We start from the raw sequence: 21,035 nt of genomic DNA, 5'->3' as shown, positions 1-21,035 counted from the left end.
AAATCCCTGGACTTACATGATTCATCATTAGACTCCATTTCTTTTGGATATATTGCCATATATGATTTAAAACAAACTATAGTAAATAGATGAACAAGCCAACTACAATTCCTCAATTACCAAATGAGCTTTATTTTAAACCAAAACAATGTCAATTCCAATTAGTATTAGAATGATGGATTAGTATTATATACATATGTAGCTAATAGATACACATATCAGCACTATATTTGCCCATCTCCTGATATAAAAATTAGAGCCAGAGAACATTCCTGAAAATCAAAACAAAATCATATTTATTGTATGAGCAACTCAGATACCTTTTTTTTAAAGTGGGTTTTGTAAAAATATTCCTAGCTCTTTTAATTTCTACAATATTCCCCATCTAAATCTTTATCTTTGTCGTGTACATGTACCAATTGTCAAAACAGCAGAATGAAGAAAATAAATTTCTGGGGCCAAAAATGACATAGCATCCATACAAGTCACTTTGTAAACTTGTGAAATTAGGGAACTGGACAGAAATACAAGGATACAATGAAATAATTGGTGTCTTTGAAACTATTTTTACAAAAATCAGCATCTTTAAAAAGAATATTTTTTTTGTCTTTTACAGGGTCTCCATTATGTGTAAGATTGCAATGTCATAAAATAAGCTGAAGCCTAACTTTAAACTTTGAATTTAGCAATCATAGCTGACCTGGTTACAGCTGTAAGAACAAGGCATCTCTAAATTCATCATATTTTTCAATAATTAGAGGTTACCTGCAGCAGGAAAAATCTTCCCATTTGGGAGAACAGTGCAGAGAGGGTGCTTTGTTGAACTAAAGAAATTTATTAATGTTCTACTCATTTGTTTGAAAAATTGGATGAAATATCAGATGAGACAGAGAGAGAGAGAAAGAGACAGACAGACAGACAGACATATAGACAGATTGACAGACAGAAGATATTATCCCTTTCTTCAAAAGACTGCATATTTACTAGATTGTTACAATACAATATCAATTAATTTGAATTATATTTGCCTTGTGGGAAAATATTGAAGGAATTGGGGAGTAAGTATAATGCCTTCAGGAAAAATTACTAAGAAAGGACAAGGTAAGAATCTTTTCTTTTCCCCACGTAAAAACTATGAAATGATCATTTTTAAGTTGAAAGAAATGAAATCCTTGTTGAAAACTGTAAGAAGCTGTTCACAAGGGGAATGGCTGACCTATTTAGATATATTTCAGCAAATTCTGGATAAGCATTTGTTATAGATGCTTTGATCTGAATCCTGTATTGAAGGAAGTTGGACTCATAGGCTAAGTCATCTCATCCAACTTCTCATTATTCTCTAAGATCAAGAAGGCATGATCTAAAATAATGCACACAAGGTCTTCAAGCAAAAGTACAATCTGTGAAATTCAGCAAATAACTATTGGAACTAGCCAATAATTCCAAAAACAATTTAATTATCCTAGAAACTAGAATAATAAGCATTTAAAACATAAAAAAACTGATATTGGTTTAAAAGCTGATGTTTGAGCTGATGTTCGCCCCACAAAGAGATGCAGTAAAGCATCTCAATCCAGTAAAAAGTGAGTTGTAGATTAGGGGGGAAAACTGTTATGAAAAATAATTGTTGGAAGTTTATGGAATTGGGTTAGTTTCACTTGCAGATAGGCATTTATGAAATGAAAATCTTACATTTAAGAAATACTATACTTTTGCCTTATATCTTACATTTATAATTCTGTTAACAATTTTTTATTTATAATATATATTATAAGCTTACCTCAAGAAGTCAGTCTCAGGCCTTGGTGAGTCTCAAACCTTTGTCAGGAATCAAAGCTCCGGACTTATAAAGGGCCAGTTTTGGGCAAAAATGCAATCTCATTTTCGTAAATGAGTAACACACTGATAATGAAAAATGTCATTGTGACCAGGTTATCTAAACCTAATTGGTAACATCTCAATATGTGTACTTTTTCTCTGATCAGGGAATCTTATTTTCTGAGAAATAGCCTACATACTAATAAAAAGCCTCGCTCTGAGTATGCTGAATCATCTCTTACAAAGGAAATTGGGATTGGGGACAAGTGAATTTGGCATTTGACCTGCTTTGGAGAAAATAAATATTGCCAATGTTCTATTCCTAAGGAACAGGTCAAATTAACTTCCTCCTTATTTTCCATGAGCTGATGTACCAGCCTAACAAACAGCCTGGATCAACTATACTTTATAAAAGTTGGCATATAAAAAGAAAAGTTGGCATATAAAAAGAAAAGTTGGTATATAAAAATCCAAGGTTGCTACATATGTTTTAAGAATGTATAGTTAACACTATTTTCTATACTATATATTATACTTCTTTAAAAAACAAAGAACTTGACAAAAAGGATGCTGTTTAGCAGAAATAGAAATGCCCCCTTCACATTGCATCCAATACAAGCCTTAGGTTGGAAGAAGCAAAGATTCAAGGGAAAGAGAAAGGTGAGAATTGCCAACAATGATTGCAGATAATCCTTGACTTACAACAGTTTGTTTAGTGACCATTCAAAGTTACAATGGCATTGAAAAAAAGTGACTTATGACTGTTTTTCATACGATCATTGCAGCATCCCTACGGTTAGGTGAATAAAATTCAGATGCTTGACAATTGACTTATATTTATGATGGTTGTTGTGTCCCAGGATCCTGCAATCACGTTTTGTGACTTTCAGACAAGCAAAATCAATGGGGAAATCTGATTCACTTAACAACCAAGTTACTGACTTAACAGCAGTAGTGATTCACTTAACAACAGAAAGGTCGTAAAATGGTGCAAACTCACTTAACAACTGTCTTGCTTAGCAACAGAAACCTTTGGCTGAATTGTGGTCATAAGTTGACGACTACTCGTAACTTCTAGGCTATTCCAAATGCTAGGTAATTGTCACCTAGAATTTGTCTGAAGCAGGATCTGACTTGATAATTAGCTTCTTCTCAAGGCATTTCAGTGGCAATGGTGACACTTATCTCAAATCAGTGCAGTCCTTGCCTGCTAGAAAGTCCTTAATGTATAATACTTAATACAGACTATAGCATCATGCAGTATTTTGTCTAAAAAGTATTTTTTTTTACTTTAACACTAATGTTAATAACATTGTTCTGATTTACTCTACTTATAGGCATTTTTAATGTACAATGAAATTTAATGTTTCCTTCATTATTGTCTTCTTAAATTTGGAGTTCTGAAAAATCTAATTTGTAAACCAAGATATTGTCTGCTATTTGTTCCTTTCTATTAATTTTCACAGTTTATTCAGATTTTGCAGTTTTATTATTTCAGTTTTTCCAATTGGTAACTAACTGCAAATGGAAGTTGGAAAAGGAAATTGGATATAACTTTTCAATCACATTGGGATTCCTTATTGCATTGTAACTTAACTAATGACTGAGTACAAACAGTTTCTTAGTACTGAAAAAGGAAATACATTAACTTGAAATTATGGCAAACTTTGCCTGAAGCTTCCAGAAAATTAATTTCAGACATTATTCAGGTAAAACTGGAAGACAGAATAGAATATAAGACATCATTGAGATGTGGAACAGTAACATAACCTTAATGCCATCCTAATTACATTCTCCAATTTCTTTTTGTGGGAAAAGTCTCTAAAGTGCAACATCGGTGGCACAGTGGTTAAAATGAGTACAGCAGGCTACTTCTGCTGACTGCCGGCTTACTGCAATTTGGCAGTTCAAATGTCAGCCGGCTCAAAGTTGACTCAGCCTTCCATCCTTCTGAGATGGGTAAAATGAGGACTCAAATTGTTGAGGGCAATAGGCTGACTCTGAAAACCACTTACAGCGGGCTGTTAAGGACTGTAAAGTTGTTTATAAGTCTAAGTGCAATTGCTATTGCTACATAGTACTTTTTAAATCACTGTTTCAAACACATCTACAGGAATTCCTCAATTTATGACCATAACTTATTTCTATTACTTAGCAAGCCAGTAGTTAAGTGAGTTTTGCCCTATTTTACAACATTTCTTGCCAGTTAAATTAGCAATATAGTTGTTAAGTGAATCTAGCTTTCACATTGACTTTGCTTGTCAGAAGGTTGCAAAAGATAATCACACGATCCCAGGATACTTCAGCTGTCATAAATATGAACCAATTGCCAAGTGTCTGAATTTTGATCACATGATGATGGGGATGCTGTAAGTGGGAAGTTGTAAGTTACCTTTTTCATGCCGTTGTTACTTCAAATGAATGGTGAATGTCAATGACTACTTGTAGTTAAAATGTTTCATCTTGAGTGTCCATAAGATAAAGTTTTTTAAAAAAAAGTCAAGATGGAGGTCACACCAGAGCTATCCCATAAAAATCAGGCAGAGCTTCAATCACATTAGCATGACCATTATCTTAACTTTTTTATATTATAGTCAGTAGGTGTCCATTTTAGAGTCATAGAAATAGTATTGAGGGACTACAGGTGGTCCTCGACTTATGACTACACCTGGGACCAGAATTATGATTGCTAAGCAAGGTGGTTGTTAAGCAAGTTGTACCTGATTTTACAACTCTTTTCCCCACAATTGTTAAGTGAGTAACAGCAATTGTTAAGTGAATTGCACAGTAATAAAACAAATATGGCTTACCCCATTGACTTTGCTTGTTGGAAGCTAGGTAGGAAGATTGCAAATGGTGATCATGTGACTTTGGGAGGCTGTGACCACTGTAAATACTTGCTGATGCAAAGAATCCAAATGTTGATCACATGACCATGAGAATGTTGCAACAATCATGGGAGGAATTATTTTAAATCACTTTTTTCAGTGTTGTAACTTTGAATGGTCACTAAACAAATGGCTATTCAAAAATGGTTCCAAAACAAAGAGGAAAACATGCCTTGAGCCCCAGGAAAGGAGAAAGCCTTCAGATGAGACTGTGGTTGTGCCCACCCATCCAGTATGGCTTTAAAAGATGAGAATATAATCAGTTTTGAAAGATGCTGATAATAAAGTCTATTTGAATGATTCTAGCTTTCTTATGAAGCCTGTTTACTGGACAACCTCATAGGGCTGAGCTCTTGCACATTCTTACTGGAGAAAACTGGTGTTAATGGGGATATGATATGAAACCATGAATGGGGTTCAAGTATTATAGTAAATGTATTAATTTAGTTTGTTTGAATCATAAAATTTTTATTGAGTAGCATACTGTATCTAATACATGCTTGCTGAACTAAATAAATAAATAAAAATAAATAAAGAAATACTAGAAAAATATTTTAATGGTACTCATAACTGTAGTCTCAATTTTAATGTCTAACCATTAAATTTAAATTAAAAATACTGTACATCCTGATATAGAAAGTATATCTTAATTTGGTACTGTTTGCTCTCTTCCATGAAACAAATACAAGTTTGAAAAGAAACCTGTCAAGAAAAATTACTGAAAACCAGAAGAAAGTGTTTTCTGTACTTTATTAAAAGGTGTGTGTCCACAAAGCACAGCTGATCTGATTCTTAAAGGAAATAAAAAGAAGAAAGCTCCATTCATAGCTTCTCAAAGTCACGTACAGTTTGCTGCAAGCACAGTTTTGCTGATATTAAGTGGATGTGTTATAAACTGTAAACATTTCTTGCTGGCTTGTAGCAGAGATCTAGAATTTTGTCTCAGTAGCCAGATGTTTTATACTTCATATAATGATAGTATGTTTAGCAGGAAGTCATTTAACTCTTACTAATGTCATATTCAATGCCTCTACAACAGAAATAAGACTGAAATTCTTGATTTTATAATTAGTTTATGGATATAAAATGAAATATGTAAGAATAAATTATGAGTACCCAAAAATCATGGTATAAGAAACATGATGGGAAAAGTCTGGGATTTCTATCATTGCAAAGACATGTTTCTTGAACTTGTAGAAAAGAATACTTTCCCATGAATGTGCTCAAGCCTTCTCCAAGACACAACTATGTGATGTTTTGAAAAGAGGTATTGAACAGAATGCAATGTTGCAAAGCAGTCTTTGAATGTTTGTTTATTATTGTTTATTCACACTAGAATCAAGGGATGATATGTGTCAAGATTCAACCCACTCTTCCTCACCTTGGCTTTTCTATCAATCTTCTCTATCTATAAACCAAAAGTGATTATTGGACTGCAATCACTACTAATAAGATTTAATGAATTTAAAAGAGCATGGATTCTCATTTTCATTTGTTTCATGTGTTTCAGAGTATAATTCCAATCATCCTTATTTGCAAACAAGTGTCATTAAGTTCACTTGGATGGATCCCAACTAAACTGGGAAATCAGATAACATCTACCAACTTTTTTTAAAACCCAAGATATATATTAGAGAAGAACAATTTAGATTAAGAGTGAAGCACAGGGGAAAGGGGCTTTTATATTTTTCCTAAAATACGTTTCTGATTTATAGCCCAGTTTTAAAGCTGTTATGGCTGTGTTGTATTGATTGCTTTCAAACATGGTAAACCTATAAAGAATATGTGTACCTTCTCTTTCCATTTTGTTTTTAATCTGCCCTTTTCAACTAAATAAGGAATCACAATGTACAAGAAGTGATCGTGATTTGGACTTTGTATCCAATTTGCTAATTTGGTAAAAAAAATTCTGAATAGCTATGTTCTAGACCCCAGAGCACTTAAGGCAGCTATATAAAAGGAATGTAAGTCATGTATTGACTATTTCAACTGAATGATGTTTTCCACAGGAGAAATATAAATCTTATTTTTCTGATAGGTAGATGGCTTTCTTTGAAATGGCTTTTTGTGAAAAAGGTGGAAGATAAACAAAGTTATTGCAAGTAGAAGTCTTTTGCTAATACCCAATGGATATAAAAGAGAATGAAAAGTATTTCTATTCTTTTTCTAAAGTATTAGGCTTCATAAAGTAAATACTGCTACTATTATAACAAATCATGTTTACTTAGATACATTTTCTATTGTTTTCAGTGGAACTGGCATACAGTGTAAGATTTTACTTTACAATATTTCTAAAGCATTGATTAAAATTATTCCTAAATAGTACACATTTTTAAAAAATAACTAAAAAGTGGTTTAGACTTCAATTCCATCTTCCCTTACTTTGAAGAAAATTCTACTAAACACAGAAATACTTTTTATACAACACAACATGAGTGTATTTAATAAAAAAAATTAAGATGTCCCCTTTAAGACACCAAAATCTGAAATAGTTCCTAATTTTGCACTTTTCTACGTAAAGAACTTTTGATCCTTTAATAACAATTTTTAAAAAAAAAAACCTGAATACACACAACTGTATAAGAAATTGAGTTAATTTCCTAGTAAGCTTTGAGGGAAGGAGGCAGTAAAAAAAAAACCTTCTCCACTTTTTTCAGTTTCCATTCATTATTGGTGTGAAACCATGACACTGAGCAGGCTCGATAATTTGATGCTCAGCAGTGAGCACAGTGATTTCTCTTCATTTCTACACATCAGACATCTTTCATTGCGGGAGAATTTTCTCCTCTAGTGTGACTGAAGCTGAAATTAACAGTAAGTTTTGTCCCAGCGAACACCACTTTTAAAATTATATAGTGACTTTATCGTGCTAAAACACGTTTGTTTTCACACTATTGTCATGGATGATCTCAGCAGGGCAATGTGCAGAGAATAATGGTTTAGTCAGTCTCAGAGTTAGCAAAGAGAACACAAAACAATGTACTTATATTGATGCAGATGTAAATAATGCCATTTACAATTTTTTGACAATGGAATAATAGTTTGTTTTTAATAATTGTCTAGTGATTATTGTAGCCTGGTAAGCTTCCTTCCAATCAATTCTACAGAGACATAAAATGCATAACCTTAAATGCCTCTGTGACTTCATGCTTATCTGCTGGGCAGCAGTTTGAGAATGCTTCAAGACATTCCCGAGAAGTTTAAAATCAGCACATTTTTATGAACCCAGTACAGCCACAAAAAGGACAGAAAATTCTGTAATTGTTTTGCCTGAATTTTTAAAAATTCTACAATTAGAAAGAAATACATTGTAATAAACTGACCATTTTAAAATTAAAAAGTTACAAGAACAGCTCATAAATACTCAACAATAACAATACTATTACCGTAGATCAAACAAACTTTAATTATGGATTTTGTACAGTTTATACATGAGTTTTTTGTTTCTCTTGATAGAATGCAATGTCACTTCAGGAAAAAAAAATTAAAATATGTTCAGAACTAAGCTCAAGGACTATCTTTAAACATGTCCGATTATAATACCTATTTAGCCATAACATTGCCCTAGCCAAGTAGATAGGTTCCACATTCAGTAGATAAAGTTTTCTATTTTATAAATATACCAGATGATTCCCATAATATTTTTTTCACTGTTGTAAAATAATAAATTAACTTTCTCAGAATGAAAACAAAATGTTTTACACATATTTCATTACATTTTTGTTCAATATATAATGTTACCTTATCAAAATATTTTATTTCAGATATTTGCAGCCCTAAAAATCAGTCCTATTTTTCCTATTTATCTGAAAGATTATCACGGGCTTCCAACAACATGCATTTCAATAGAATTTCAGCTAGGATAATTTAAGTAAGTATAAGCAGTTATGCTTACTTTTAAAATATGTGACTTACATTTTAAAACTGCCAAAATAATTATTTCTCACTGGAAGGAAGGGCAGCATGGCTTAGTGGTTACAACATCTATTTAAGATGGATTCAAGTATCTGCTGGCCCTAAACTTGATGATTAATCATGACCAAATTATGAGCTCTCATGTCAAAGGAGGGAAAAGAAACATTTTCTAGAAATTCGTAAAAGTTTCTATCCTAGGATAAAAATTCTCAAAGCACCTTATAGGGATAAAAACAAACAAAATTTCAATAATTAATACAACTAATATGACTAATAAGAACTAACTCAAATTCTATAGTATTTATAATAAAATACAAGGAACAAAATGCACCTGGCTAAACAGAATTAAATTGTGACGTTGATTAAAAGAACTTGAGAAATATACATTTATTTGGTAATGGAAGGAAACTAAAATAAGTTGAAGGAACTTCTCTGGAAACAGTGTATCATAACTATAGCAAATAAAAAAATCTGTTTAATCATTAAGCAAATCTGAACAACATCCAGTGACATTTTTTATTTGTTCTGTTTATCAAGCAAGTTCTGATGCCCTTAGTAAAAGCTAAAGTGAACTTAAAAACCATTGTGCCCCTTAACCAGGCATTTTTTATGAAATCAGCTATTTCTGCAATCATTCCTAGGTCAGAATTCAAAGTGCATAGAAATTAGGGACAAATTAAATAAGATACCATTCATATGTTTATGCAATTATGTGAATAGCTATTTAAAAGGAAATCACTTATAGAATTAGACTAGTCTCTACTAAGAAGTAGAAATTTTAAATTCTTCTATTAGATTTTACTTGCAGAAGAATTTCTATTGGAATGAAAATAAGCTTTTTTAAAAATGAAAAATACACATCATAGATATTATCACAGTTATCAAGGACTAGAAGAAGGGGCAAATAGTTAAAGACCCTAACTTAGAACAAATAAATTCCTTGGTGTCTGTATGAATACCAGTCTAATTCAAATTCTAGTTTCTAGGTTTTTATATCATGAACAATTGAAAAAAAATGCTTTAGATCAGATAGACTTATTTCTCTTAATGGAAAAAGTTCAGTGTAAAACAAAACAACTTAAACAGTAATTGCAGTATGTATTTAAACAAATATTATGGGTACCATATGGGTACCATTAAATAGATTCCTGGTTTTCCCATTAAAACCAGCATAGTCTAAAGTCTATAGTCTAAATATAATTATCATTTAGCTCATATGGCTAGTTTCATGTACAGATACACAAAATATAATAAAATATTGTGAATAAATACAGGGCTTGAAAGCACAATCACACATGTCATTAAGAAGCTATTCCTAAGAACATTTGCCATTTGATCATGCAATAAATAAAATAAGTTCATTATTTTTCACATAATTTTAAATATTTCACGCCAGCAATATTAACCTTCTAGAAAGTAGTTCTTACCTAATATCAGTATTAAGGAATATTCAAATGAAGAAACAGTAAATGCAGGAAATTTCTGTAAATGAAACCTGAACTCTCTTCTAATAAAAAACTGGTAAGCCACCATATGTGGTGACTGATGTTTGAGAGCCACAGTGGACAGATCCATAGGCTGGGAATTTCTGAGGATTTGAGTTGGGTTGTAAGTTAGCTTTTTATTTTAAATAAAAATAAAAATAAAAATAAAAATGCTATGTAAAATGGGTCTGCTTTTATTAGCAATTTCCCTCCAAGTTTCAGCAATGGAATCTGGCAAGGCCCTGAAAATTCGGGAAAAACAGATCCCAATCCCCATACTGTATTTTTGTACCTAAACCATGATAAGCATCTTAAAGTAAAAATCTTAAACCAAAGTGGCCACTATGCTAAGGTGACCAGATTTTCAGATTGGTAAAGAGGGACACCTTTGACTGGAGGGGGGGGGAGCTTGATTAAAAATTTTATATGGAGCAATAAAGATTTTCATACAACGCAAAAATAGTATTGTAATATTTTTTTTTCAACATAACTACAATTTACAAATATAAATTGTAACTGTTGCCAAACATCAAAATTTTGATCACGTGACCATGAGGATGCTGCAATGGTCGCTAAGTATGAAAATGGTCACTAAGTGTGAAAAATGGTCATCAGTCACTTTTTTCAATGCCATTGTAACTTTGGTCACTAAACCCATTATACCACCTTTCTTGCCACAATTCTTAAATGAATAACTGCAGCTGATAAGTTAGTAACACAAGTGAATCTGGTTTCCCCATTTGACTTTGTCAAAAGATCACACAAGGCGATTACATGACCCCAGGACACTGAAACCATCATAAATATGAATCTGTTGCCAAACATCAAAATTTTGATCACATGACCATGAGGATGCTGCAACGGTCACTAAGTTGAAAAGGTCGCTAAGTGTGAAAAATGGTCATCAGTCACTTTTTTCAATGCCATTGTAACTTTGGTCACTAATTGAACTGTTTGAAAGCTAAGGCTAGCTTGCATTATAATGCCTTATGCTAGCTTACATTTTCAAGAGAGAGAAGCTAAACTCCTTATTAGAATTAAAATAGAAATGAATATAGTATAGTATAGTATAGTATAGTAGAATAGAATAGAATAGAATAGAATAGAATAGAATAGAATAGAATAGAATAGAATAGGTTTATTAGCCAAGTGTGATTGGACACACAAGGAATTTGTCTTTGGTGAATATGCTCTCAGTGTACATAAAGAAAAATAAAATAGAATACATTCATCAAGAATCATAAGCTACAACACTTAGTGATAGTCATAGGTTGCTAATAAGCAATCAAATTATACTAGGAAACAAATTATTGGATTTTTAAATTATTGGATTTTTTTTCAAAGAAACTCAATATGTGCTTCCTAATTATTAAAAGTGCAAATTCAGTGTCAATGACTCCTGACTATTTAAAATGTAGTCTAATACAATTTAAAAAAAGAATCCACACAGAATAAAACTATTTTAAAAAAACCTATGCACAATAAATAAAATATTATTTTAAAATACATTAAACAAGAAAAGAAAAAAACCCGGCTCACTTACCAGCAGGCAGACACTCCAAGTCAATCCAGAATGATGTAGATGTTAATATCTGTGGACCACCAAAATTTTCTCACAGACCACCAGTGGTCCACCACGGACCACAGGTTGGGGACCACTGCTTTAAAGCAGAATCTGCAGAGGGGAAGCAGGGAGACAGTTCCTAAATAGAATGCCCCCTTTAAAAAAAGTAAGTGTTTTTTTAAATGACTCAATGCAGCCAAGTTCATTATATGGCATCATACAAGCCATGTCACATCTTATTATGCCATCATCACTAAATCTCTTTAGAAAGTCTACACGAATATAGTTTGTAAATCCCCCTATTGCTCCTTTCCCAGGACTCCTGATGCTGGCAAGTAGACTGCTCTTGCCCACAGAAGCTCAAGACGAGAAAATTGGCTAAAGCACAGCTTAGTCATGCTGGATGAAAATTTAAATTTCTAACTTGCCTCTTTTTGGGGGCAGAGGGGGGGCATCAAGGCTGCCCAGGAAGACCAGCAGAATAATTTTTAAAAAGAGATAGATTTAATATGATAAATAGAGAAATGTGTAGAGAAATGTAAAGAATGAAGAGGGATGGATGGATGAAAAGGGGGAAAGATGGTTGAGTTTTTAAGAGTCTGGGGCTGCAAAACGGAGGTTATTAATCTGTGTGTGTGTGTGTGTGTGTGTGTGTGTGTGTGTGTGTGTCCAGCCTTCATTCCTGCTCACTTCACACTGAATGCACAAAAAGAGCAGTCAAAATGTGTGTGTGTGTGTGTGTGTGTGTGTGTGTATGTGTGTGTGTGTACGATTTTTACCAGCAACAAAAGGGGAATTGCTAACAGGGTCTTTTATTTGCAGCTCTTAAGTGCTCGGTTACAGCAATTACGAGATCTTAGGAGAAATGGGGGAACCTGGGAAGGGGGCGTGGGGGAGGGAGGCAGGGGATCGGAGATCACAAGGTAGGAAAGGGATAGATTAAAAAAATAAGAGGGGATCGTATGCCCCCACCCACCCACTCCCAACCCCATCCGACAGAAGGAGATGAGAGAAGAGCAGCGGAGAGAAGGAAATCTCCTCCATCCCCCCCACCTCTTCCAAATTATACACACAGACACTGCCCTCCCCATCCCGCAGCCCCAATTCCAGCTGCACCAATTCAAGCTCCCAGATCTCTCTCTCTTTTTTTCTCCCCACTCATCCTCCCCTCAACCAAACAAACAAGCAAAGAAAATACAAGAAAAGCAACTTTTTAAAAAATAAATAAATGAAATCCAAGGCATGGGAGGAAAATCCCCCTTTCCCCTAATTCCCACTCCCCCCCATCCCGCCTCCCGATCCATTTGGGGTGGATTTCTTTATTTGCAATAAATCCTGAGTTTTCCCCCTTTTTTTTAAAGGAAGGAAAATGACAGATCTTCTCTCTCCCCCCCCCCGCCCTCCCTCGCCAAAAGGACACCAGAGAAAAGCAACCAGATCGAAAGGAAGGGAGATATGATCGTGTTTGGAAGAGCAGGAGGGGAGGGAGCCTCGCCCCTCGTCGGGCGCTGCGAGCGAGCTGAGTGGAGGAGGGAAACCACTGCCCTCTAAAGGCCACATAGGGAACGACACTTCAGAGAAACAAAAACTTTTTTTTTAACAGTGTCCTTTTTAAATCGGGACTTTTTGAACACGCCGTGGGACACGGGACAAATTTTGAAAAATCGTGACTGTCCCGCCAAAAGCAGGATGTCTGATCACCTTATACTATGCACAGTCCCTCTCTCCTGTAATTAGCTATTGGGATTTTTATTCCTATTTAAACAATTTCTCTAGGTATAATTATTCCTACTTATATTCCTAATTCTATCCATTCAATTTCCAATGATTTGCAAATGTCTACAAAGCAGAAGGAAAATGTAACAGCATGAAACAAAAGAAAATAATATAACTAAGAAATTTTCTTAAAGCTGGCCTTTATTATAGAATTTCCTAACCCTTTGAAAATAAATAAATAATTCCAGTAAAAAAAATCCAAGCAAGTGGCCCACCAGGCTGAATATTCAATGAAAGAATCAAGCCATTTTAATATTATGGAACTTCAGAAGAGGAAAATTTTGTGTTGCTAGTCTATAATTTCACAACTAAAATTGAACAGGACTTCAGTGGCTACACTGAATATTAAAGCTATCAGAATGCTATGGATATATCTGCATTTCAACTGCAACAAATCCACAACCAGTATGTTCCTGATAAATATTCACTATATCACTATTCAGTAAATGTCCAAATAACCAAATTCAAAATGAAATTCATGTATTTCTGCAGTGATATTTACCACAAATGGGGATTTCCATTTGCTCTTCTCAAAAATAACAAGAGCAAAAGAAAACTACATTCCATTGTATAGTCTTCCACAGCAACAACTTAAAAATGACCAGGCAAGGACCCGATGGTCAGCTCACTCAATGTGCAGATCTAAGTAGGTCATAATGGATATAACAGTCAACACTTCTATTTCAAGCCTTAGAGAATATCAAGGGTAAAAACATTAATATTTTTGATACTGCCTTAAAATTAAATGTCAGTTCAGCTTTTTAACTTGGGTAATTCTAATTCTAAAACCTGGTAGGTATCTGAGAAAGTTAAATGTGATTAGATAACAGCATATACCAAACACTCTTCTGGCTATAGTCTGAAGGCAGAATAATGACACAATCAGAGCTGATAATAATAACTGGAAATAATACGTTATATGAACATTAAATAAATACTAGTAATTTTCTAAATATTTAGTTAAATTGCTTTGGAGGATCAACTGGTTCTAATTTCAGAGCTCCAAGAGGGAAATGACAATTAAAGTGTTACAAGTAATAAGCTCAGGAAAGCACACTAAGCCTTAAATATTTTAATTTGAAAGCTTAAATAATCCACAGATCAAAATGTCTGAGAGAATTTTGTTTATAATAATACATCATCTTAAAACACATGTAATAGACATAGAAGCCTTGTTTTAGACAAGCCCATCAACCCAACATTTTGCTAGAGTTCCACTGACAGACCAAAACTTCACTAACTCCATCTGGAATGCAACTTTTAATTAAAGAAGGGAGTCATACAAAGACAGTGTGGCTGTCCTTGAAGAGCTCTCAGATATAACAGCTGGTTTAAAATGCAGCTGTCCGACTGTTCAGTGTGACAGGCTACAGGAACATTTACAATTTACAAGAAACTTTATTAGCTCTTTTCATACCCGATTCAGAGTCCTGAGGCTATCCTTCTATGGTTAAATATATGAGCATTCAATAATGTCTTATGTGAAATCAGCAATTGTTTCATTTGTCTATCTATTGCCTATTTTGATTGGTGGTGCCTCTCCAGGGCCTTTTTATCTTGTTCACCAATCTCATTCATACATGGAATTATGTGTATTTTTGTAATTTTCCTTGGAAGAATGAACTTATTGGAGTAAAGATGCAAAATGATTTCTGGTTATATTTTAACTTTCAGAACCCATTCCAAAAAGTATTGGGTGAAATAATGATAAAAACTAAACTTGATATGATTTAATTTCTACTTAATGTATTTGAATACAAATAAGGGTAGCTGTGCAATGCTTTGGATTGCATTTGGAAAATGTGGTTCAGAATGTCCAGTGAACAAATGCAGCATCTGATTGAGCTATTATTTTCTCACATTATGCAGGTACTTTGCAGAGGCAGAAAAAGAGAAAGTTGTGTTGTGTTGCACTCCCAAATGATAAATTTTTAATCAAATCTGAAATAGTTGACATATGATTATTCTCAAATCATCTGTTTATTCCTTTTCTCTTTGTATCATTTTAAAACATAGTAAGGTAAAGGTAAAGGTTACCCTCGCACATATGTGCTAGTCGTTCCTGACAGTAGGGAGCAGTGCTCATCTCTGTTTCAATGCCAAAGAGCCAGTGCTGTCTGAAGACATCTCCATTCTCATGTGGCTGGCATGACTAAATGCCAGAGGCACACGGAACACTGTTATCTTCCCACCAAAGGTGTTTCCTATTTTTCTACTTGCATTTTTACATGCTTTCAAACTGCTAGGTTGGCAGACACTGGGACAAGTAATGGAAGCTTACTCTGTCACATGGTGCTAGGGATTCGAACTGCCAACTTTTCTGATCGACAAGCTCAACATCTTAGCCATTGAGCCACCACATCCCTGATTAAAACATACAATCTGATTAACTGTTGGAGAACTCTGGAGGGCTCACTCAAGTCTTTCATGGACCACATGGAGCCCTGGGAATTCCCACCAGGCAACCATTAAAAAATATTTCTCAGCATAAGAATTTTCCATCATTTTACCAGATATTTGGGATTTGAAGAAAATTAAATCCTTCTATATAATTTACAAATATATATATTTAAAGAAAATATTGCAGCCTTTCTGTATGTGAATATGGCTTTCTTCTTTCTCCTATGAAGATTTCAGGTAAATTATTATGTATTGTTTTTGCTTTATTTTCATCCTACCTTTATTATTCTTTATAAATAAGTCAAAGCAATGAATATACCTAGTACTCCTTCTTCTTTTTCTATTTTTCCTACAACAACCTTGTGAGATGGGTGGAGCTAAGAGAGAGTAATCGGACCAGAATTATCCAGTCAATTTTTCATGGCTAAAATTGGACTAGAACTCACAGTCTCCTGATACCTAGGTCACTAGACCAAACTTATTTATTTATCTATTTATCAAAATTGTATGCCATCAACTTAGCTAAAATAGACTCTATGCAGTTTACAGACCTTGAATAAAACGCAGTATAAAACATTTAAATAAAAGATAAGAACTTTAAATTTAATTAAAATAAAACTGAGAAGGATGGAGAAGGAGAGAACAAAGTGCACACAGGGAGGAGGTGGGTACTACATTAGCTCCAATATGCCACACCCCTATGGGACCTCAGGCTGTTGGCATAGCCATTTATGGAAGTCTTTTCAGAAAGTCAAAAAGATGAAGTGTATTTGACCTTGGGGGCCAAGATGTTCAAGATGGCAGGCATTACAGCAGAAAAGATTCTTCTTCCAGATCCTACCAGCTGAAATTGGGGGAATTCAGCACGCCCCTTCTGCCAGCCTGAGACTAATCCCATTGGGGTGAACTGCTTTCTCAGATAGCCTGGACTCATGCCTAGAAGGCTTTTAAAGTTGATAATCAGAACCTTGAATTGGATGCACAAGCAAGCTGACAGCCAATGCAGCTTGCAGTACAATGTTGTAACATAGGCCACCTAGGGGCCCCAAGAACATCTGTATTCTGTACCAGCTGAAGGTTTTGGATTGTCTTCAAGAAGGGCCTGATATAGAACATATTGCAGTGGTCCAGGCATGAAATAAGCAGAGTTTGACTGACTGAACACAGGACTCCTGAGCCAGGAAAGGGCACAGCTGATGCACAACACTAAGTTGTGCAAAGGGTCTCTTAGCCGTGACTGCCACTTGCTCATTGAGTGGGAGTCGCTAGTCAGGAGAACCCCCAAATTGTACACTGGATCTATCTGAGATAGTGTAATTCCATTCAAAACTGGAGAACTATTCAAGTACTGTACATTGCCTCTGATATTGATGGGCATTGTCATTTAATTTTTCAGGAATGTTCTTAGTGTGGAAAAACTACCACAAAGTTGACTAACTGTCATGGGAGAAGGGAATAAAGTGAAAATTATTGATGGCCATAAATTAGTTATTGGTTGAATAGTTCATTATATTTTACATGCTAGAGTTAGGTTGCATTACAATCAAATAAATATAAAAATAAACATGATTTGTATGTTTTAATGTTTGGTTGTTCCATAGTTAATATTAATAAGATATACTGTACTCTAAGAAATGGACTGAAGACATCGGGTCTATTATTATAAAGTTTCTAGGTAGCTTACAGTGATCTTAAAGATATTATAAGAATAGCTGCTTAGCTGTCAAATAAACTATACAGTTTCTATTATTCTAATCTTTATATTTATTAAAAAGTATGGATTATGCATAGAATAAGTACATTTTAGTGATATGAGTAGCCATAAGTAATGGAAACTAATAACTAATTAGTTTCCATTACCTAGTTTATTAATAACTAATTAATAAACTAAAGAACTACAAAATGAGTGTATCAACATTATTTGCCAATGTTAAGTAATTAAGAGTCAATAATGAACAATTATATGATAATTAATATTCAGAAATATATTATAAAGCATACTGCAGCTACAAATCAGTGGGATTTATTTGAGAATATTTGAAGTACTTGCATTTTTTAACAGTCAATATTCATATTAGAATAAAACGTATCTTAGTTTATTTATTCCAGAAAACTAGTTATATAAATAAAATAATACATTTATTAGTATCTAATTCTAAATTGAATTAACTAAAGTTTTGTTCAAATCAACATAAGTCTGATTGCACCTACAACATACTTAGCAACTCTAAATAGTTTTAAAAAATTACATTTTGATCAGCTGAATCTGCTTCTAAGCAAGGCAACATTGCCTTAATACAATGTAAATGTTGAGAATGATGTTTGCTTAGCATCCAATTCATCATTTAACACAAAGAAATAGTTACATAGTGCCATACAGATACTGGTCATATAAATTATCACTCTTACTTTTGCATCTCATAAAACCGAGTCAACATAATGATTAAAGCCTTTAAAAATGGAAATAAATGACTACTAGTGGGAAAAATGTTGGTTATTTCATTCATTTAATATTGTTGCCAAATTGTCCTAAGTAGCTCCTGAAGCAGCAAAGTAGACACATACTACATTCTCTATGAAATGTAGTTGTGAAGCTTTAGACCTGGTTATATTTTGCATCTGAAATACTCAAGATATAATTCTACATGTTGCCGTATTGACTTTATTGGAATTTAAATAACTTAACACTATATAGAAGCACAACCTTAAACTATAATTCTTCCTTGAGTATATGGAAAACATACATGTTATACCTTAAGATTCAGTGGTCGGAGAAGGAAGGGAGGGAGTGTATCGGGAGAGAGGAGTGGTAGAGGGGGAGGGGAAGTAGGGTAGAGGGGAATGATGGAGGGAAGATGGAAAGTTGGAGGGGGGCGAAAGAAAGGGTGTATGGAGGGTCGAAGAGGTACATTGGGTTTCTATTTTGGGGGGTATTATTGACAAGAGGAATGGCTGTGTTTATTGTTTAATGTTATATGGCCCCGGTTGTGCACAGTATATATGTGACAAAATTGTACAAAAATGAAAATGGAAAATAAAAACACATTTACCAGAAAAAAGATTCAGTGGTCGGACTTCTAAAACTAGACATTAATGAACTAAACAATATTAATAATAGATGATCAATAACTTATCATTTTTATTAAAACCTAACTAGGATTATTAAATCTAATTTACTTCTGAAAACAAGAAATTAAAAAAAAACAATGTCAACCTGCTGAACTTATAATGAGTTTGGGTTTTGGTAAAAGACTAAGAATATTGATTGATCTTTACAATTGTAAAATTCAGCTTGGGTCTAATTTGAATTTCCATCAGAAGATAGTACAAACACTAAGTAGCTTTTTTTTTTTTTTACAATGCATGTAACCACAATCACAAATCTTAAGTTATACATTTCATCAATAATTTTTTGTGGTTAATGATTAAAAGCAGAGATCAAGCCATCACCATTCCCAACTTACTTTGTTTAAAAAAATCAGAATATTCACAAATTGTTAAGTTTATGATGATTTATTTAGGAAGCATCATAATGATAGACAACAAAAATTCGATATGATTTAAAGTTATTTTACTGTGAAAGGGGGTTAATTTAATCTTATCTATTTTAAACTGAATGTTGCAGATGTTCAATCACTTTGTTCCTATTGAGAATTTACTTAAGGACTTGGTAATAGGAAAGAACATATAATCTGCTGTGGTCTTGGAAGAATGCACTATGGTGGTATAAAAACATAAATAATGTACTACTACCCTAATGAAAAGATATATCAGAAGCAGTTTTAAAATTCCAGGGCATAACACATTTCTGTGGAGATCACACACCTTTCATTATATGTGATGATGACATACATCTTTCATGGCTTCAAATAAATGCATAGGCAAATTTCTGACTTGTCCGGGAATGAAGATGACAAAGAGCTTGTGTTTGCTCAACCACATTTGGGACTTTAGTAGTGAACTTTTCCAAAGTGTTCTGATTTTGGACCAATTCAACAGGTTTATATAGGACTATTCTTGACAAGCATCTGGGAATATCAATTCGTTTTTGCTCCCTGGATATTTTTATGTGATAATGAAATATAGGAATTTTTTAAAGTATGGAGTTATGAACATTTATCTTGAAAGATATGAATAAAGATATGAATAAGGCTCAAAAGGATACGAGAAATAATGAAAAGGTGGCGATTCTAGATTTTTAAAAAGATGTTTTGTCATTAAATACGTTTTTGAATTATATATATAGATAGATATATAAAATGTTACAAAAAGATTTAATATATGTTGTGTGTAAATAATATATACATATATATGATATATATAAATGTGTATATGTACATATGTATATGACACACACAAATGTGTCTCTGCGTGTTTGTGTGTTTTTCAGTTATAAAAGTTTGGTTTTGATTTGAGTTTACTACTCAGATTTTTTACTATCTTTCCATAATTCCACTGCTTTACAGATTAATTTACCTAACAGGCAACAGTAGCTCGGCTTCATTAATATTTTAAATGGTTTTTAATATTGTATTTATTATTGGAAGCATATAGTTATACAATTTTATTAGAGGTTCAGTCTAAGTATTTCTAGCAAAGTTAGAAATAAGAGACAATTTTCCTCCTTTTTGCCTAATGCAATCAAATGTATTCTTTAAATTCTACTGTTTCAATCCAAATAAAGACTTAAGAAGTATAGTGACAAACACTAGTTAGTATAAAAAATGTGAACAGCCTAGACAGCAGTAGGTGATGGACTGACTCATTATTGAGATACATTTCTACATTTTATTTTCCTCCCCTGTTCCTCTCCCACCACATACACCAGCCCCACACTGACCATTTTTAAAATTTATATCCAAATAGCAAACGTGAACTGGAGAATCTATATTATCTACACTCTTCAGTTGAAAGTAGCTGTTATATTATGTTACTCATATATTGTTACTCACCTGATTTACCTCCTCTACAGTATTTCTTTAAGGGGTGAGGTTTACTTTTCCAGGAGCATTTAATTCATGTGGAAAATATTATTTTAAGAAGTGTAAAACAATAATTATGTTTATTTATTATCCTGACTTTATTATTTTTGTAAATACCATAACTCAAGGCAACAAAGGCACAAAATACTCCTTACTCCTCCTATTTTCTCCAGAACAACAATCCTGTGAGGTGGGCTGGGCTGACAAA

The 21,035-nt window shown here is 33.5% G+C and overlaps 1 protein-coding gene across 6 annotated transcripts in view; it reads right to left on the bottom strand.

Annotated features, from left to right (window-relative positions):
- Nucleotides 1-21,035, bottom strand: part of CREB5 (cAMP responsive element binding protein 5) — a 270,328-nt gene that overhangs the window by 245,872 nt on the left and 3,421 nt on the right. The window contains exon 1 of one of the 6 annotated variants that reach the window (XM_032236842.1): nt 11,649-11,671. The exons of the other annotated variants lie outside the window; for them this stretch is intronic. The gene's annotated coding sequence lies outside the window, so the exon portion shown is untranslated. Of the gene's footprint in view, nt 1-11,648; nt 11,672-21,035 lie in introns of those variants that run through there. 6 annotated transcript variants of the gene reach the window in all.

The sequence above is a fragment of the Thamnophis elegans genome, chromosome Z, assembly GCF_009769535.1.
Source record: "Thamnophis elegans isolate rThaEle1 chromosome Z, rThaEle1.pri, whole genome shotgun sequence".
NCBI classification, from domain to species: Eukaryota; Metazoa; Chordata; class Lepidosauria; order Squamata; family Colubridae; genus Thamnophis; species Thamnophis elegans.
The sequence above is the reverse complement of the archived record's forward strand: the minus strand, read 5'-3'. Positions and strand labels throughout refer to the sequence as shown.